The sequence below is a fragment of the Empidonax traillii genome, unplaced genomic scaffold (assembly GCF_003031625.1).
Source record: "Empidonax traillii isolate 1590-97213 ecotype Southwest subspecies unplaced genomic scaffold, ASM303162v1 scaffold258:size685985, whole genome shotgun sequence".
Lineage (NCBI taxonomy): Eukaryota > Metazoa > Chordata > Aves > Passeriformes > Tyrannidae > Empidonax > Empidonax traillii.
In genome coordinates, this window is record NW_020955451.1 from 22,480 (window position 1) to 44,460 (window position 21,981).

At 39.8% G+C, this 21,981-nt stretch overlaps 1 long non-coding RNA gene across 1 annotated transcript; it reads left to right on the forward strand.

Moving 5' to 3' along the window:
• The first annotated feature begins 3,633 nt into the window (after positions 1-3,633).
• Positions 3,634-6,427, forward strand: LOC114060097. Its single transcript, XR_003571819.1, has 3 exons — positions 3,634-3,720; positions 4,215-4,316; positions 6,270-6,427. It is a non-coding gene; the product is annotated as an uncharacterized LOC114060097 (long non-coding RNA).
• The last annotated feature ends 15,554 nt before the right edge of the window (positions 6,428-21,981 follow it).

Sequence of the window (21,981 nt, forward strand, 5' to 3'; positions counted from 1 at the left end):
TCTGTCAAAGACAATGTCTAATTTACAGGAAATCAGTAATAAAATGTTTGTTTTCAACAAAATTATTTGTATATTATGAAAGTAAATCCATATTGCTTTGGGTTCACAGATAAACATCCATGGGCAAAGTCCACGAGAAGGTGATCCAGCTTAGGCACTGACCTAAGAAGAGCTATTCAGGGAAGATAAATTATAGTTTACTTCTTCAGGTCTCTAGCACATTGTGCAGAAATGAGTTTAGTTCCTTTGAGAATATCTGTCACATCCAAGCAGGGAAGAATACCTTAATAGGCTGTGCCCATTTCATAATGCATACAAGACAGGCTCTCCAGAGGAGGGAGAGGAGTTGTCTCATGTTTAAAAGTTTCTGAGCACAAGCCTGTTAAGAAAGTTGGCAATCAACTTTCTTAATCAATTACAGAAACTAATCCAGTCAATTAATGACTACTGTTTGTTAGCAAAGCACCACTGGTGTGAAATAATTTCATTAACTGTAACAATATACATGCTACATTGTGCCCTAGTCCAGACAGTACAGCAGCCAGATTTCTAAAGCCTGATGAGTGGCAACTACCCAAATCAAAGGCAACAAAACCAGTAATCCTAAGGATTTTACTTCGAAAAGAATTTAAAAGGAAATAGTACCTATTAGTACTTGACTGGGGCATGTAGGACAATAACAAAGGGAATCTACAGATTGAAATGGTATACTTCCAAAAAGTTCTTCCAAATGCCTGAAAACATTTCCAAAAGGATTTGTTTCTGCCAAGAAAAGCAGTCTCTTTTCCATTGTTGCTCAAAGTGCCAGGCATGGTAGGAGCTCACAGAGACAGGGAAAGAAGCCAGACCCAGCCAGCTCCTGTTGAGGATTGGAAACAAGCCAAAGAGCCAAGCCTGATTTGCAGAGCCCAGACTGAGATCCTGATCTCAGCCTCCAAACTGCTTGGGTCAGCCTGAAATCAGACTCCTTGCTCTGGACCTCTCCTGAGCTTGGCTTGGCTGAATGAATTACACCTTTTCTGTTCTGAGCAGAAATGAGGGGGTGATTTGACATGCAAACAGCACAGCACTGCAGCAACAAGCACATGAAAGGTAAGAGATGCTGCTGTAAAGGAAGCCCCAGAATCTGTTTGCATTTTGAGCACAGACACAGCCAGTGAGTGTACAGTGTCACAGCACTGGACCAGACCTCCACAGAGGGAGAGACCATAGGGACTGAGTAGGGAGACGATTCCCTTTGATTTCATGATTCCTTTCACATTCCTTTACTAGGTAGCAGGACTGATGTGCTGATACTACAGCAGTTTTAACCTGAATAACAGCGCTTGGAGCCTGAAGCACTTTGCAGTCCTGCCCCTCTTCTCCCCAAGTGACACACTGAGCTCCACGTGTGCCAGTGCAATCAGGACAGGCAGTGCTTCAACTCTATGTCACAAACATCCTAAACCTATTTCCCTCTGACTGCAGGTGGCCAGAATCCATTTTGGAGGCAGGTTGAATCCACACTTGAGCTTTGAAAAGTTGCTGCCTGGGGTTGAGGCTTGAGGGGGGACAGGGATAGAGAGAGTCGAAAGAGATGCCTGACTGCCTAGTGCAGAGCAGTGGCAAAGCATCAGCCCCGACATCCCTTCCCCCTCCTCCTACAAACCCTACAGAAGTTTACACTAAGCTGTAGCAAATTTCTCTGAATCCACCACCCCCTTCCCAGCCACCCCCTCCTCCTGCACTGGCTGCAGTTACATAACCTCTTGCAAAGACTTTGAAAATCTTCCAGTCATAATAAGAGAGGAAGGAAATTATTACTTCCCCAGCACATGAGCAGAGGAAGAACACTGCTTTGCTCTGTGGGTCATGTATGGCTGGGCTCTCATTAGTTAGAGTAGAAATTCCACCCTGCTGAAGTCATCAGGAGTTTGGCATTGGATTTTATCCTTGGTAAATGTCTACGCTGTACCCTTTGAAAGCACTGGCTGATATCTCAGCATCTCCAAACTAGCTGAACCAGGAATTTCAAGTTTGGAGATGATTCTCTCACAGATGGAGTACGAGGTTTGAGTAAAATCCCTGTTAGTTCAGCTGGGACAGCTCAGCAAAGCGAGCTCCACATTATTGCCTCACAGTGACCACTCATAGCCTATTGAGCACCAAGTGTCCTCACAGGGCTTGCAGAAGCTTAGACACACCAGACATTTTAAAACACTGGAAAACGCGGTGAATTTTTATGGAAAGGTTTTCCTATCTGCAAGCACTCAACTACTTAAAACAAAATGTATTTTTCAAATGTGTGCAGCAGTGATTTGGCATCTTTATGTTAAAATTAACTAATTTTATGGTGTTACCTTCTGGCTGCTTCTCATGACAATATAGAGTTTGCAGTTATAGCCCATTATAAACGGGAAGGGCTGCAGGAGGGTGTTAACAGCCTATTTAGGATATAAAGCATCGTGCAGCACACAGATTTAAATTCAGGTGCAGTATAAGGTCAGCCTTGAATTGTATGTATAATATGTTTGTCAGGCACCCCATGTGTAAAACTGACAGCTCTAACCTAGTTGCCACAGGCTGTTCTATACAGTTGGGAATATTATGTCTCTCTGACTTCAGTGATGTACACTTGAAAAGAAAATTGTTTCATTTTGAGGAAACTTGGAAAGTCAGAGCCTATTGCATTAACGAAACACAACCCAAACTTTCTACTTAAAAAGGCTATTTGGAATTAATTAAAATTAGCTCATGACACAATTACATGCAATACACACACATTAATAATAATAACAATAATAAAGGAAAAATGAAGCTCACATAGTCCAGTTTTATTCCTGTATAAATTTGACACGTGTAAAGTCTGGCTTTGCTCTCCTGTGTTGGGAATGTGAGTGGAATGCTTGGAGCAGTCTGAATTCCAGGGAGTGCTTGGTGCAGGGCTCTGAGAGGAGTGCACAGAGCCAGCAGCACTCACAGCTCTTTGCCTCCTGCAGTACTTGAACTTCATGTTCCCTGCATGATCCTGGAATTCCTGCTGCACCAAGGTAAGGGGGCTGCTTTCCCACTGCTGCCTTTAGGACACAAGCTGTTTGTCACCACCACCTCCATCTCGTGAAGCTGCAAAGCTGTGGCCCTGCCTGTTCCCAGCTGATTTGGTAATAACTAAGTTTTGTTGTCCCTGTTTTACATTTAGTCTGCTCTAACCTGGACAGAATAACCCCGTCATGCAGTGAAACATGAGCAGTCCATGGCAGAGGCAATGCTCTAGAGCAAATAAATTGAATTTAAACACCAGACCACTTCTCACCTCGAGCAATCCTGCCCTTCATAAAGGAAAGGGTAGTGGAATGAGAAAGGCAAGATTAGGAGGAGTGTGTTGAAGAAATTCAGGCACATAAGAGCACCATAGCTTGCCAAATAATGGATCTGGAATAGAACTGTTCCTCAATCTACTGCCCCAGCAGAAAGCCCTCTCGCTTACACCACGTGTAACCACCAGATTGAAACAGAGGAGGCAACATTGTACAGCAATTGCAGAAATGACAAAGGTGGAGGCTCTGACAGGACAAGGACTGACCAGCACTAGGATACCATCTCTTTGTTATGTCCCACAGTTTTTCCAGTGAACAACAGCACTGCTTTCAATCACTTCTCCCTCACTTTCTCAGAAGAAACGGATGCTGATTTATCAGGCCATTGCACACTAATCTAAAAAGTCCAGCTCTTCACAGAAAGGTCTGAAGATACAGAAGTTTTTATGAGTTCTCTTGGGACTTGGCTTCTCAACTGGTGTAAAACAACACGCATTAATGTCAAATGGAAATACGCCAATTTATATCGCCCAAGGATTTTGTAGCTTTATTCCTTATATAAGTGCTCTCAATGTCTTTCAGTCACCTCCTTAAAAGGTACAATTCAGATCGAATATCTATCATCCTTCTATATTTCTTATCTTGACTTTAAATTGGAAAGGAAAATAACAAGCTGTCTGCAGAGTAATCAGTTGCTATAGTAAACACTACTTTAGCATACAATGCAGCACTTATCTCTGTTCTCTTTAATTAAATCTGTGGTATACACTGTCATTTGTCTATGCAGAGAAAGTGTTCTTCTCACCAACCAGAAACTTAACTGCACTAATTAACTCTTTGGCTTTAGAACAAATTAGGAAAGAGGTTAAATTGGCCTGATTTTCCTCAGACAGTTTTCCATTTCCCATGTCACTGCAGACAAGTCCCTTTTGTGTCTCAGCACTTCTGATGAGCAGAAACTGCTGTGAACCAGTAAACTTCAGCATCCAGTTGTAATGATGGAAAAAATACTTACACTATGTAAGAAAAGCCATTTTTACAGACCTTATTTATCTTCTAAGGATAACGGATGTTCCAAGCCTATTGTTTAACTGACTGTATGAATTTTCAAGTTGGGAGGATCACATGCAGGCACTGTCACTAGTGAAGGACAAAAGTACGAAGAAGATACTCACAAAATAAATGTGAGACTGATGATTTCAAGCATTTAAGCGAGTGAACATTTGGATCTGAATTGCTGATGTGTGAATATATATAAAACAAATGATACATAATTTGTTCAGCTGGTCCAAATCACTGAAAGGTCCTTCTGTATCAGAGAAAATGGTCAGGCTTATGCCAGCAAAGTGTCTTGCCCTACAATCTGAAGAGAAAGGCAGTATACTGTCTTGGGGAAGTCTCCAGGAAAAACATAACCAAAGGCATGTTTTCCTACTGCTGACAAATCACCAAGAAAGACATTTTAACAGAAGCTATTAAACCCAGGCAGCATTTAAAAGCAAGATGCCCAGGCAGAAGCACCCAACAACTCTCTTCAGTGGAGCCTTTGTGCCCCAGCTCCGAGAGCCTGTCATTCTGGTGCCTCTGCCTGTCATTCACACAGGTTTAGGACCCCACTCTGCACCCAGGTATGTGCAGACCTTGGCTCTGTATTACAGAGTTGTAGAATCACAGAACATCCTGAGCTGGAAGGGACCCTCAAGGATCATCAAATCCAACTCCTGGCCCTGCACAGAGCAGCCCCAACAGTCCCACCACGCGCTTGAAGAGCAGATACTTGAAGCACAGTTTGTTCATGAGCTCACGGCTTCAAACCCTGCGATAGACCCTAAATAATCCAGACTACAAAAAGCAGGAAGAACACAGCCCTGGTGGTGGAATATTGCCCGAATTTCCGTCAATGCCCTTTGCAGGGGTGATGTTTCTCTCTGGTGTAACACTTGTAGCAGTCAGTGCATATCCTTGGTACAGAGACGTGGAAATGCTGTGTTGTTTCACAGTTCTGTGGTGGGGCCCATGGGCACTGATCTAATTTCACTGCATCACAAGAAGGCACCTCTAATATTTCAGCACAACATACAATGGAGCTGGAGCCGGCACAGCCACCACACTGCGGGTACAACCCTGTCATTTCAATTCTTTATGCTTTCTTCACCAGCAAAGTCTCATCTCCCCACTCTAATTGTATCAGCTAATAACCAATAACAGCCTCAACAGTGGACAATTATTGAAAGTCAAGGAACAAATTTGAACGATGAAGCAGCAGTTCACAGTCCTGATCCAATCCTAAGTAGTAGCAGTGGGACAAGAGTGGTATAAAAGGGTCTTTTGATTTGTAATCTAAAGGAAAAGCAGGAAGCCATGCTGTTCAATCTTCATAGTGGTGTTGCTTAAAAACCACATCAGTGTGACCTGAAGTTTTAGAATGACAAACAAACAAACAAACAAACAAAAACAAAACAAACAAAAAAACCCCCACACAGAATCAAATAATGTAAATCTCTTGGGTTCAAAAGGTCATATTTCAACTGACTTGGCATTTGGATGTGCATTTTTTAATTCCAGTAAAATAATATTTCCCATAAAGAGCAATAATTTTCAATAAATAAATAAATATATAACAGTGAAACATCAGAAATACAGGGTTTGACAGGAAATTTTCAATTTACTTCAGCATAAATATATTATGGTGTGCTTAAGAATTATCTCATGCTGAAATATAAAAAAAAAAACCAAACAGCAAAGCCACAGGGCACACCAGGACCCTCTGCACATCTATTTTTCATAATTGCACTATACTTTTATTTGTGCAAAACTATCATCTCTTCCTGGGGTAGAGCCCCTAAAAAACTGATACTCTCATTGATCAGCACAATGGACAGCACAGTGGAACTTCCTTGGAAAGGTTTCTGGTATCGAAATTCTCTTTCAGCATCTCTCTGAGCCACCTCCTCCTTTTCTCCCCTTACTAAGAAATTTTAAAGGAGGAGGAAGGAGATCAGCCCTGTGGAAGCCACACAGGAGTTTGCAGAAGGCTGTGCCACCTGTGAGTGCCAAACTGCAGTTCCAAGTAATCTGCTCGGCCAGTAATGGAATGAAGAAGGGAATACAACCCTAAACTACCTTTACTTCAAGGACTGCAATCTGCTATAGAAGCACAAAGTTATGAAAAAGTTATGAAGATTTAGACTATCCTTACACTATTCCTTCTTTCATAAGGTGAAAAACTATATGACCTCTTTCATAAAAAAAAATATTTAATTGTAAACTGTATTGCACACATAAGAACATGTTCTCCAGCTTCCAAAATTATTTTCCAATGATGCTAAATAATACTCCCTGTCATATTTACTTAGATATTATATTAAACTAATAAATTTGTTGATGAAATATTGCATAATGAAAAAGGAAATATGTTTATTTTTCTAATAACTTCCATGTTTTTTAATCAGTTCAATGTGAATTCAATACAACCAATCTTCTCTTGGTACTCTTTCCCTTATTGAAATCAATTCCTCAAAAAGGAAGGCAATAATTTAAAAAAAAAAAAAAAAAAAAAAAAAAAAAAAAAAAAAAAAAAAAAAAAAAAAAAAAAAAAAAAAAAAAAAAAAAAAAAAAAAAAAAAAAAAAAAAAAAAAAAAAAAAAAAAAAAAAAAGAATGTAAATGTCTGAGTTGCAGTCAGTGGAAATAATCATAGAATTATAGAATGTTTGGGTTGGAAGGAGCCTTAAAGATCATCTTGTTCCAACCCCCTGCCATGGGCAGGGACACCTTCCATTAGACCAGGTTGCTCAGAGCCTCATCCAACCTGGCCTTGGACACTTGCAGGGATGGGGATTCCATAGTCCCCTTCCATTTTTGGGACTGACTGTCTGGGAGTTCTGCCTTCACACCTGAGCAAAAGTAGAAGCTCCTCCCAAACAAACACTTGGAAGTGACGCATCTTTAGAACCCCCAAACTGTGCAGTTCTGAGTCTGGCCAGGCATCAAATCTGGCTTCTGCTTTTAGCAGAGTGAACTGCACAACTTCCCTCAGGGTTGGAAAACTGATGCTCAGTGGCTGTTTGAAGCACTTGGGATGATTTCTTTGTCCCTCATGGTAATCTCATAAGTAAATGTCAACTTCTTGACTGAGTTCATAATCGAAGAGCTATGAATTATAGGACACCTGTTTGTGATTTAACAAGAAACGATATAAAATAGTGTCATACAACATACAGAAGTAAACAGCTTTCACAATTCCTTGATGTTGGAGAAAAGAGTCAATTTTTGGTAATTTGCATGATGATGATGCACTACAAATTTCAAAGATAGAGTAAGAGATCCTCCCAGGTGACTACAGGACTCGATGCAATGTTGAATCCTGAGTGATGAGAGAAGTTGTGCTGCCAGACCCCACACTGTCCACTTACACCCCCTTTATTTTTACAGAATAATTTACACAGAGCCACAACTATTGTTGTAAAGATAATCCCCCACCAGAGCCAAGACATTCAAATGGAAATTCTCTGTGGGGTGATATCAAACACTGTGACTGATCCTTTAGACATGCAAGGCAACAAATTTTCTGGGGCAACACGACTGGTTAATTGTTATAGAATTCATTTTGGGGGCTTTTGACTTGATCCACTTACATGTCCAGTTTCATACTCTACCACATAATTCAATAGTAGGAGGAAATTCTATTCAATCAATTGGCCAAATATTATTGTATACAATTTCAGGTTCAGGATTCATCTTTTAGGTTCAGGATCTTGTCATTTTGGAAATATCCTGTTTGATGGTTTATTTTTAAACGTCCTCAAAAGGAAAACAATTTCCTGCATAGGAATTCAAAAAGTGAGGGTTATCTAAAGAAAAGTGGTGTACATTGTGATAAACTATTCTGTCAACACTTGAGCTCAACTTCATAATTCTTCATTCCTGTGAAGGATATATTACTCTGGATTGCTTTCAGACAGGATTTTTTTATTATTATTACTTTTTTTTATTTTATGAGCGGAGCAGAGTTAGGATTTGTTTTTCTACTCTTCTCAAAGGAGTGATGTGAGCAGGATCTGCATGGCTCTAGAGCTGTAGGTACTGAGTGCAACCCAGTGTGCTCCTGCCTGCCTATTCTGCTAATTGAGGCTGGGACATAGCAGAATGTTATTGATTCTCCTTTGACTCTTCCTTCCTTCTCTGTTGTCTCAGCCTGTTCCAAGTCGTTCAGAAAAATGTAGCTCCAGCAGCAGAAGCTTCACACATGTCAGATCCAAAGCAAGACATAACAGAATTAGCAGCATCAACTTCACACAGATGAAGATTCCCTCTAGCACAAGGTGTATTCTCCAGGTGTCAATCTGGCCAGTTAAGTTCATTTTGTATTGACTGAACTTAATGGGCTATAAAATCTATTTCATTATAAGTAATTCTTCTTTAAAGCTAGAAGGTAAAAGTGTTTTCTTCTCCCTTTTAAAGCCAACACCAAAAAGTCCCATGAGTTTCCTTGAAAACTGACCACATTCTTTTCTGTCCCTGTGCAATGCCATCTTCTTCACTTAAAATAGTATAAAATTATTTTAATCAAAACCCCTGCTTCCTTTCCAAAATAACACTGCAATCAGGAAAGGACATTTATGGACAATATTCTCCTTTCGTGGACTCATGAATTCATTCTCTGCTTGTTCTCCTCAAATCCACTGGCAAGCCATCAGCCATGCCAGTATGTTCATCTGTGAGCTGCTCCTTGAAAGCATCTGAAGGCCAGAATAAAAGCAATGGATCAAAGATGCTTGGCTGAAGGAATTTGTCTGGGGAACAAGCCTTAGGAAAGAATTCCCATCATAATGGGAAAGATAAGGTCACTAAAACTCGATCCTAGAAGTAGCTACTATAAGGAAAGAGAGAAAACCACCTTGAAGACAGGAAGAACCTTCCATGCACTGAAGGCACCGGCCCAGAAACACTGAGGTGCTACAATGTTTGGCTGCTGTTTCCAGTTCCCTTGGTCAGCCAGGTTGCAGTTGAGGGTGTGGAGACACCGAAGAAACCCCACACAGAAACACAAATGCCTGTGCTAAACTGGGTTCATGTGATTTTCACCTGAAATGGTGAAATATCACCTTTAATAACAGTAGCATCCATGAAAGAGCTTGTCTTCAGAATTCCTGCTTACTGATCAGCGTTCCTTGGGGTTTTTTCACGTGTTGCAGGCATTTCTGACATTTGAATGTGCCACATTCCTATGCCATCTGAAAGGTACAGCTGCACTCTCAATCTTCACTCGAAGGCAACCTCACCACTGAGAGCTTTTCTGAGAAATGGCAGCCTGTGTCCTCATCCAGAAGTGTGATTCCTGAATGGAGTGCATGTAGATGATTTCAGCTGAATGGGTGTCTTCTAGAGGTAGAATTTTACATCTTTTACACTGAGTTCCTATTTTCGTTGTGTGACAGCAAAAGCCTGAGTCTATTTATTCAAGTACCACGTGTCTGAGCCTACAGGCTTTGCATGCTTCTGCCTAGCCAAAATACCTCGCTCCACTGCTGAAATCTAATTGAAAGAGTTCTGTGTAGTCTCATTATGAATTATTCTGTGTTATGCTAGGAAGGCTAGAGGTTGTGAAACTAGTTATATCAGCAAAGCTGGCATCTGATTTCATTAGCTTGCTCTGTAATTGCCTTACATTTGATGGGCCTGATAGTACCACTCCTGCTCAGAGAAAATTTCCGTTGCCTTTGTTTCAGAGCTGTCAGTTCTCTTTGGGAGCTTATGGCTCTGTCATCCTGCACTTCGTACTACAGCGAGTATCTGGCTGCCAAAAATATCCCAAGCAGGTAGGGTGGAACAAGGAGCATGGACATGCCATAAGTATGTCTTACAGGAAAACACTTGTACTAGTCTGGTCACCTCCAGAAGCAGAGCACTCCACTTTAGACCATTTTACAGTCCTTTCATTCCTGGCCAGTTTGCCCGGTAGAAACACTGTCATTACAAGGCGTGTCTGCTCTGCCCAGCAGTGTCCCAGGTAAAGCAAGACCAGGAGGTCTCCATGACACTACACAGAGCCAGATAATGATACTTGTGAGAGCAGAACACAAGGGTCAGTGCAGGTACACAGAGACAAGTGTTTCTCGTGCCATCCTCTCCTAGAAACCTTGACCTATGTGGAGTTTTCCAGCAGGATTTTGGGAAGGGAACAGACCAGTATTAGTGTCTCTTTACCTTAGCTATTTTTTGAGCATTTATGTCAATCACTGCAGTACTCAAATAGCTGATCAACAAGTTTTGTCTCTCTGCCAGTGGGAAAGCAGAACGGAAATGGGATCCTCTGTCTCTGCCATTCACAGGGAGAAAGATGCCATATACCAATTATTAAGCTTCACCTAGATTTATGGCATGTGTTTGCCATGCAAAATGAAGACATTATCCACAAAGATTCTATGATTTATTACCTGGAGAGGTGATGCATCACTGAAGAAAAGGAAACGGTGAAGGAATAACAAAAGAGAGAGTTAAACATAGGCAGCAGCAAGGTGGCAAAGGTTTTCCTCCTTTGCCTACAGGAATTATGCTTCCTAATCCATGCACCTCTTTTAGCTCAAGGAAAGGAATTGGAATTCATAAGGATTTCTGCAAGCAACCTCAAATTGCAGCTGGAGGTCACATTCTTCTATCAGTTCCTTATCACTCTTCTCCAGTTCAGTGTAATATTTGCCAGTCTTTTCCTCCTTTCAAATTCTCTGAGTCTCTGCAGAAAGTATGTAATGAAAACTAATATATCCACCATTTCTGGAAAAGTTGTGAACTTTAGCCTGCCATTTTTTTCCATAGTCAAGGAGATCACAGGATTCCTTCTTCTGGAGTTTCAGAAGATGTGTGCTTGGGCTCCTCCTGTGCCATTGGCTGAGCTGGAGCAGGCAGAGCTCCTGGGAATGTCAAGCACTGGACCATAACAGCACCACTAAGAATCACAGCACTATCAAACACCTCCCAAGAAATCAAATTCAAACCTCTCAAACTGTTGGGATAAGAATAATACAACTGTCCAAAATACATCACATTCTGTAAGAGCTCTCCAGCTCCTTTTAAATCTGCTCTTTGAAAGTGTGCATGAAAGCATAAAGTTACTGGCACCTTTAGCAGAACATCCCTCAGCTTCCTCTGCCTGCTATTGAATGCTTTATCAACGAGTTTGATGGAGTGAAGGCACCATGGTTTCAGTAAAAATTAACAGTAAAATACGAATGATTTTTAGAGAAAAGCTATAAACCAGTTTTTCTTGCTGCAGGACACAGAGTGCTTACAAAAGATACTCTGCAAAAATGTGAAATGGCTGAAGTATTAAAACAGTTTAATACAATATTTGACATTGTTTCTATTGAAGGGGGAGAAAATACCAATATAGCTTTGTATCCTACTTGATGTTATGTACTATTGGATCACTAGATGAATTTATATAAAGTTTCCAGCTATCCTTGGATTATTCAGCTTTTTAATAATGCTTTACTATGTAGTTTTGTGATAGTAAATTCTTTTGTAACATATAGCATAACTGAGCTGGCCAAGCAACCACAATTTCCCATAGAAACACATCCTAATGGGGTATAAATTACTGAGTGGTCTTGAGGAAGAAGGTGTAATTACACACACAATGCAATATTTCCAATGAAATTTCAGACTAGGCTTGAGAAAATGAATTTTCAAGGCACTGTGAAGTCCACAGTGTGGAAGAATGAATCTGAAAAAGAAATCAAAACAGAGCTCCGCTGAAAAATAAACCGAAGTAAATAAAATCCAGCCTTCACACCTGTACAGATGGAACATCACTAAAGAAATAAGTGCATGTGCTCAGGTCAGGTGGAAAGCAGCTGAAAATACAAAGGCTGGGGTACAGCTGAGAACAGCCCCCCAGCCCAGACACAACAGGAAGGCTGACAAAAGTACCTCTTTGTGACAATAAAATAGATCTTTGCTCTAGAGTCCCTCGCAAGGAAAATGGATCAGAAACACTCCCCCCACACTGTGCAGAGAAGGAAGTGAGAAATGATGCTGAACAACTTACTAAACAGTTCTGTGATGGAGCTGTAAGTCACATCATAAGGTGAAAGGAAACTGAAGCAGAGTCTGTGACAAACCTCAGGAACTGGCAGCATTTGTTAGATAAATGGAAGTGAGTGACAATAGACAACAAGCCAGGCTGTCTGGGCAAAGACTTTGTAGCTCTGAATTTTCAGGTGACAGAAAAACACACCAAGATTTTTAAAGGGCTTTTTTTCCCAGAACCGTTGACATGTCCCTAGGGAATACTGGCAAATAAAGAGAAAACAAAACTTTTATTGCAAAAAGACACAGCATGCAAAAGAAGATTGGTATGAATATACAGTCACTGTCTTACCTAACTTTTCTGAGGCACTGGCAATTGATCATTTCTATATTAGTTTAGTGTGCAGAATGTATTTTGGGCACAGAACTGGGGGAAGCAGGTTTTACAAAGAAATTCAAGTCTTGGTCCTAGATCACAAAATCAGATCAAGTGAGACAAGCACCAGAAATGTCCTATCAACTGATGTCAGTGGCTGGCAAAGAAGTTGAATGTTCTCTGAGCGGGGATCGTGTGCTTCATTCCAGAAAAACTTGGCAGTACCATCAACTCCACTAAAATCAGAACCTAGCAGAATATGGATCTGCAGGATCTGAAAGCACTCTTAAGAACCTTGGACACCTAAATATCAAGCAGTAGCAAACCACAGAATGTGTCCATTGCTCCTTAGTACACCTTGTTATCAAATTTTTCCACGTCTCAGAAACTTTTTACTGAGCTTATACAGCCTATTGTGGGAGTAATAGAATGAGTGAATAAAATAAAAGTATTCTGTCTTCTGTGTCATTGAAATGCAATCAGATTTGCTCACAGAAAAAGTACCATACCATCCCCATCCCCAGTGTTAACATTCAGGACTTCCTCACAGGTTTGCTTATCTGATAAAAAGCCTCTCCACCTGGAGTCTGATATTAATGCATAAATCCCAGAAATGTGTCTAGAAAAGTTCACAGTATTCAACTAAAAAGCATTAAACAGAACATGAAAAGAGGATAAAAGCATTTCAGGTTAAAATATGATTTCTATATTTCCTTTGGAAAGAGTAGACACAAACCACAATCTCAAGGGAAATTGTAAATTCTCCAAGGAACAAACAAAATAGCTGAAAACTTCAGAGATTTAAGATATCTGAAGCAAAAGGTTCTGGCAAATTAAATATTCACAGCTGTGCTGTTTATTTAGGCCTCAATGTAATGATGTTAGACTGCAGCATGGAGATAAACAAGCAATGAACTGGGGACCTCTGGTCCTAAATACATCAGCCACTTCTGCTGGAGTTTAATGACCAACCCTGGAGCTAAAAGCGGTAACAGCAAATCATATGTGGATTGGGACCTGAGAGGATAAGGAAAAGGTACTGACTGCTGGCCAATAAACACTTAATCATGTCTATCCATCTCTCACAGGGTTTTCCACTGCCGTCCATCACTGCAGCATCTGAGTGCCTGGATGTAAAATCACCAGCAGTGGTGAAGTCCCTGGAGGATGGCACAGAAACTTCAGCACATCTCCTCTTCTGGGAGTGTGCAGAGCCAAGTAGTCATGCTATTGATTTTAATGAGACTGTTCATGCTAAGGAAACTTCCCATAATCATACAAACATCAAGCTCTTCCTCCAAATACTGTTGATAACAAAAAGGACCAGATTTGGATCCTCAAAATATAGCTCAAAATATTATATATAAACTCAAAAAGTCCTAAGGCATTTTCACAGAGGAAATAGTTTAATGTCTCCCCCATTCACACCCTTTGTCAGTGCCAATCCTGTATCATTGTACCTAAATGATGTCACCATCATCTTTTGTCATGCTGATGTCTCCACTCTATTTTTCAGCACACTCAACACATCAGGTCAGTCAGGAATAGATGCACTTACAAATCCATATCCATTCCTTTACTAGCCCATGCAGGAGTGAGGGTCAGTTGTGGTAACTCCAGAACAGATTATATTTAAACAGTGTTCTGAATTTCTTCACCATACAATGAGTATAATGTTATTTCATTTCTCTGATTCTCCGAGTTTTAATGATTACTTAGCAAATAAATGAAAATGCACCTCAGAAAGAAAGTGAGCAAATAAATGTGCCAAAAAGTTTGTACATACATTTCCCTCTTAGCTCAGCTCGCTGAGAGATGGCAGCAAAGAGCTCCATTCCTCAGTTTCAAAGCAGCCACAGTTTCATACAAGTATTTTGTGGACATGTGAGCTAAATATCCTTTCAGATGGATTAACAACAGCGTGTTTTCCTCAGGAGATAGGGTTTGCCTCATTCAAGGAGCAGATAAATATGACCACTGATAAATGAAAAAAACCCACGAGTTGTCTAAGCCTCTGTGACCTGTTGGACTGTCTTGCTGAGGGCAGGCCAAGGCCAGTGGCAATGGCACCCAAAGGAGAAGTGTGTGGTATCAGAGGACTTGCTTTTCACACTCTGACCTGTAAAACGAGCTATAAGGTATGGATGGGTTGGCCAGTGAATCACTCCAGTCCTTAGAATAGCCACGAACCCAACAAAACTCTGAATATTCTCTATAAATACTCCCATACAGTGATATTTATATAGGAGAACTGCAATTTCAGAGATAACAAAAAGGCTTGAGACAAGAAATGGGCTAGACTATAAAGAATCCAAGCTTCCTACTTCCCACTTTGAAAACATATGCCAGCCCAGAAGGTTGAACAAAATTAATTTCTCCAATTCCACCTGATTGTACAGTTTAAAACTGAAGCAACAGTTCCTTGAATACAGAAGTATTTTCTTAACATATTCTTACTTTTTTTAAAATATAGACTATTTGATTGTTTCTTTCTTGCTATTGAATGTACAGAACAGAAATAAATTACCAAAGACATGAGGAAGAAAAAAAAAATAATGTAATGATAGTATATTGTCACAAATCTTAGATTTTCATTAACAATAAAGTCAAAGCACAAAATGTATCCCACTAAGGCAATAGAAATCTCAGAGCTGAAAGGACTAGGAAAGTGTACTGTGAACAGCTACAGTTATACACACTGTTTCAAGAACAATCTAATAAGGCCTAATTGATTGCATAATATTAGCAGACTGAACAGCAAGTACTTTAAACTCACTGTCCCCAAGCAAAAATCCATGTTTGCAACAAAGCCTGGGACAAAACCTCCCAGATTTGGCTCTGGAGCTTTCAAGCTTCTTCGTCAAACCTGCCCATTAGCCAAAACCTCCCTCTTTCCTACATCCTCCTCAGCTCTTAGCACAGACCTAGTCCTTCTGCTATCCTCTCTGTTATCCTGCTGAATTCACAGGATACTGGGAAAAAAAAAAAAAAAGAAAGAAAAACAGAAGCCTTGATGTTGTTCCCTCTGCAGTGTCTGCGAAGGCAGATGGGATTTACACGCAGGCTGAGTCTGGGCAGCCCACGAAGGCTGGAGGTGGACACAAAGTGTTTTATGAGCAGCTGCTGCTCCTGGGGCTGGACACTTCACTTACCCAGAAGAGGTGAACAATATTGTTGTCCTGCTGTGCTGGAGCACAGAGAAGCTTTTTCTTAGCATTCATTTCATTCATTAACATAAATCCTCCTTGTAAATTATTGGATGGGAATTGAGTTCTCAAACCTCACAGATTTAGTTTTGCTGGTTTATGGTATGCACAATTGTATGGATATCGTTTCTGTAATCAAATATTTTATATTTGATGTATATAGGTCTCTGTTACACCTATTTTCTGAATGCTTTCAAGGGCAACTGGCATGTTGCATTTTCACTTCCTGGCCATACAGGAATGCCAGATATGGATGGAGGAATCTTTACTGGGTTTGTCTCTTAAAATTGCCACTAACCTTCAGCAGTAATTTCTCACCCTCCTCTTCCTTCCCTTTGGGCAAAATGGTACCTCAAAAGCTTCCAGTTTTATGCAATGCTCTCTAAGTTTTCCTTCCCCCAATTCCACACTCTCAAAATAGAGAACTACATCTGCCCCTGTTTTCATCTCTTTTAAACACCAAATTTCTTCCTAAAAAAGTTTTTAGCAATTTTTTTCCTTACAGTATGTTTCAAAACTGCAGAAAGAATAATAGAAAACAGTAAAAACTTTACAGCATATCCCCTTCTCCCCCATTCCACACCCTGTAATCTCTGTAATTAGAAAGCAATTGTATTGCTTTTTGTTTTTCTCAGGCTTTCCAGAATAATTCAACTTTCAGCAAACAACATATCTGGAAATTCATCTGTGTTCTAAACACAGAAATAAAAGTGTTCTAATGAAAGTTAAGTTGCACTCTTACCTACAGCATTCCCCACTGTGAAGGTTACTGTTTAAAAAGTCTGTTTATAATGCACCATCTGCTTGGCTTCTTTACACTCGCTTTATTCTTTATTGTGTGCTGTAATTAATGAGGCTTTCTGTGTTATTACCATAATAGCTGATGTTTTTCTTTATAAATGAGAAGCAATAGCTCCCCGATGAAAATTCCAGCTTACTTCAACAAATGAGAGGAATTGCCTTAAGACCGGATGGTTTGCTCAGGTGTCATTGCAGCGTCTGAGCAGAAGCCTCAGCAATCCTGCAGCCCACTTGCCTTCAGACACCGTGGACATGAGGTGATAGATGAGCTGGATGAAGTTGGGATGGCAACCTTGTCTGTAAAGGACAGTTGTCACATGTGAATACTGTACTTTCTAGGTGATAAGAAAAGAAATGAGACAAAATAATTTAACACCAAATCTCGCTGCGAGTTTTTGCTTCATCTGTGCTTGGTGGCTTTGAAATACATCACAAAGATAAGGACATGCTGCTAATGCCTTTTGACTGGAAGGACAATTTCTGTATGCTCTTGTTGCCTCCTTTTCTTTTATTTAAGTTGCACACCATCTTATCTTCGTGGAGAATGATGGAGTATTTTAGATATACAAACAGAATGAGCAGAAATTGCATGACAAACGTGCCCTCTGGTTTGGATCCACACAGACAAGGGAGCAAAAAAGCCACACAGCGTGAAACATTCCCTGGCTTCCAGTTCACAGATAAGCACGACGTCCTAAAAGGAAGGATTTACTTTTTTGTAGACTTTGACTTTGTCTCCTTTCTTAAACTTTAACCTCCAAAAAACACCTTGCACTCTGCAGACCACAGCTGTACACAGGAGGCTTCTGAAGTTGCCATTTAGTATTGGCTAAAGCCTAAGAGATAATCAGCTAAGGCTGAAATGACCTCTGATAGTTGCCTTTCAAAAACTTAACAGCCTGCCTTCAAAAACATCTTCCTCCATCTGCTCATCAAGGAAAACGATTTCTGATGGTCTGTACTCACCATTCATCCAGGACTGATTTTCTCATTTGGGTGGAGTTTTACAGAGCTGATTCTCACACTCTCAACATCTCTCAGGTTATTAAGACAGACCCGTTCAGTCTGACAGCACAAATGCAACTGGGTATGACTGAGCTACATCAACAATCCTATGCAATTTGATCTATATGTGATATATACAATTAACCTTTACATGATTGTTAGCAATTTCTGGAATATTAGGTGTACTGAAACTTTCTTATCATTTTGAATAAGCAGGAAGAAAAAGAAAAGAAAGGAAGGAAAATATTGCAGAATATTACCAAAAAACAGTAGAAGAAAGATCTTATATAACAGTTAGCATATATTTTAATACAAGCCTTCTACCAGTAAAGGTCTCCATTATATATATGTGTACCTACACACACAGACACATGCTTTAAATGGTGTCAGAAATCTTTGACTTATTACTTATTACTTCCAGTGGCCTAGAAAGAATGAGAGACTTCTGCAGGATATACTGGTGACAAGTTTGCATCAGGCACAGTGCCACTGCTCAAGTCTGTGCTGCTGACATCATACAGCATGAATCAACCTGCTCCTTCCAGTGAGAGGTGACGGGTAAAATAAAAACTCATTGCTATTCTCTAGGACTTCTGGACAGGAGACAAGTCCCTTCGTTGTCTGTTTATTGCCTGGATCTCATATTTATATGCTGTATCACAAGATCATTCTTAGCATTAAAGCTAAATGATTAATTCATAACAATTATTGCCTAACAAAGTCTTCTTGTCATCACAGAAGACTGATGTATTTTGCAAATTCCTCAGTTATCTGTTGTTCTGAAGTAATAAATTAATTGCAATAATTTTCTACTTTATAGAGTGGCAATAGTTGTGTTTTCTGCTGAAGCATGGCATGTGTCATACAAGGCATATATTATTGTTTTTCTTCCCTGGATGGCAATATTATACGGAGTTATTGCAGGAAACCCTCACAAACTCTTATATAGATATAAATTTCCTTAAAATTTGGGGGAGTATTCACTGGAAATATTAAAATTATTTTAAATTCTTTCACCTATAAACAACGCTTCATGACTTCAACACTCTTACGTTATGCACTTGTATTAATGTCTGCAGGATGACCAGTAGGAGTAAGTTCAGTCCTTTGTAGAGAACTGAACCATGGGCCATAGACACTGTAATAACCACGTTCCCAGAAACCAGCAGAGATAAGAAAGTTTACTCTCAGCATTTATCCCTTCAAACTCTATTATCTATCATGAATCCTGCTCTAAATTCCATCAAATAAGCCCCATGTAGCCTTGAGTAACAAACGGATTCATTTCAGTATAGACCTCAACACTCATTAAATATATTAAAAGTCTAAAGAAGCTAAATCTAAACTGAATAAAAGTAATTTTCTCTGAATGCTACACTTAAGATGTGTAATATCTAAATTTTAAACATAAAATCATCACAGCCATTAAATGAGCTGTCCATGCAGATTTTCTGTTGTTTCCCTGCATTTTTATTACAGTACACATTTTGAGCCTAAATGACTCTCAAAACAAATCACATACCTCCTCTGGCAGTTGTTGTTAACGAATTGGACTTCACTGCTTTTCTATTTAAGACAGAATTCAGCATCTTCTGAAGCACAGACTGGTGGTATAAAACTACCCATTGGGGTAGATTTTGATTGTAGACTTGCTTGTATGCACTAAAACATTCCCAGCTTTCCTAGAGAAACGAAACCATCAAAACACGTTTATTAAGGACAAACAATACACAGAGCAGAAGCTATACCTGACAGTGCTAAATTTAACAGCTAAGCTTGCAAACGCTACTGTACTAAATCAGACGGATAGTAGAACAATCATTGCTTGGAGAAATTTTATTCCAATTTCCTTTGTGATGCAGAATGCAAAAGAGCCATTTTTTTAGGCTCTGCTACAGCCAAGCTGATGGCTAAAGCATTCCCATTTTGATCTGTTTAACAAATGCATATTAATTAAAAATATGGTAATCATACATACTTTTGTAGAAGCTATTAAAGAAAAAGGCCACAGGGAAGTTCTTTTTGATTCCTCCAAGCTCTACTAGTAGAAAAAAAGCTCTATATTATGATTTCCTAAAGCACGAAAAAACTGCAGAAAATATGTTTACACACACATAAGGTTTGAAGGTGAGATAATTTGCAGGCTCCCTGCATGTAATTGGAAGGGATCTCCAGAAACAGTCACAGTCTGTTTATTCTGCTCCAGAAACTTACATTTTCACTACACTTTGGGTTTTTTAACAATTGATAAATTAGCTGGTAATTGATACATTATCTATCAAAAAGGGACACCCAGAAGCACCCCTTTGCAGGAAGATTGATGTTTACTGGTAGTTTTATTCCAAAGGGAACAGATTACAAAACAAATCACCACGATCTCATCTGAGTGGCTGCAATTGTAGATATTCTCCTTCTTCTCACAGCTGGGCCCAGAGCTGAGCCCACATCAAAACACACATCAAATCCAGAAAAAAATTTTACAAACTTTGGCCTTCTTATATAGAGGCACTTTGGGAGAGCTCACATTTGACATGTACATTCTCTCACTGAGAGACCTGCAAGGCTTTATGATGAGAATGTCCATTACTGGAGGACATGAGGACGGTGTGGGAAAAAAAAGTAAAAATTAAATGGCTTAATGTCTAAAATAAAAATACTGACATGCTGTCAGAAGAAATGGATGGAGGTGTAAGCTGGGAGAGAATAAACAGTTCAGAGAGGCAGTGAGATGATGAACTGTTGAATGGCACACTGATGCACAGAACCGCCTGTACTGTGTCTGACACCAGCACACAGCACGTGGTACCTACCAGGGCTCTGCATGGTAAGAGGTACAAACCTGAGAGTTACTCTTCATAAACAAGTGCCATTCCAAGTTCTCACTGAGGCACTGAGGCCTTTTCAAGGCATCAGAGATGTAGTCTGCCGGCAGCTGGGACTGGGGAGAGCACAGTTCCATCAGCTCTAACTGCTCTTGCCATCAGCTGTGGTGAAAAATCCTCCTCTATGTTCCATACTTGTAAATGTCCAAATGTGCTGTCTAGACAACAAAGCAGTGAGCATATGCACCAAATGCCACAGTGACTGTTGTTACCCTGCTGCTTTATGTTTAGGCAGTTCAGTTTTCTCTGGTGGTGCATCCAGGTTTTGTTACAAGACTTTTCACGCAGTGCTGCACTTCTTTGTTAGGCTGCTCAGAAAGGTTATACTTTTCATAGACTTCCATGATCACCAAACCACTTGCTGGTGTCCAACGAATTGTAATGAAAGTGAAACCTGCCAATGCCAAAAGATTTTATTGAAACGGGAAAACACAGCAAGCAATCTACACAATCCACTGAAATAGTACCCTGTGACCCCAAACTAGGTAGCATCGAAAGTTACTTTTAAATCAATACTTCACTCTGCAGAAAAATCAATTTCCTTCCCTCTGCAATCCATAAAATTCATCAGGAAAAAATTACCCCTTACATATTAGCAGTCCTTTCACCCCACTGGTTTGGAAATTAATTACAATAGACAATTTCAAGCCCTGTAACAGGCTGGGGCAACATGTTATAAGGTATTTTGCAACCTGTGAATTAAAACATGGATTAGATGTGATGTGAACACCTATAGTTTTCCTGATTTGCCCAAAGGTAAAGGCAAACATTGCTTTTTTAGCTACAGCCTTCTGGTGTCTCAAGAAGTATCCAGGTTTCATTCCTGGAAAGCACTCACCTGTTTGCAGATACTCTGTAGGACACACAGAGACCCACATAACAAAGCTTGTTCTATCAGCATCCAAATAATTTCTCTTCAGGCAGAGACATCTTGCCTTTATTCTTCCATATGGGAATTTACTGCACAGCACACATGGAGATTCCTATCAGTCATCATGTGCTCTTGGGTATGGGTGTTCCACATTGACTGCCTGGGCAAACTCTTCATCATCTCAGAACTTTCTACATAGTTTGCTGTTAAAAATGTTTTAAAATATAATAGCTTGCTGTTAAATATGGTTTTAAATATAATGTACAGAATCTTATTCATCTAGTAAAGATTTTGTTTGTTTTAATAAATGACAGTTTCTTTTTAGAATATTTGTCTACACAATAAGCTGACTTGCTCAGCACACATAACAGAGCCTGACTTTCCATGACATCACTGTTTTGCTGCTGTTCTAATCTCCATGCCTCTACCCCCAGTAACTTTAGATTTATTTTTTTTTTCAGATTGTTAGATATTTCTTTCCTGAATTTAGATTGTCGGTATCTTTTAGAGACTTCA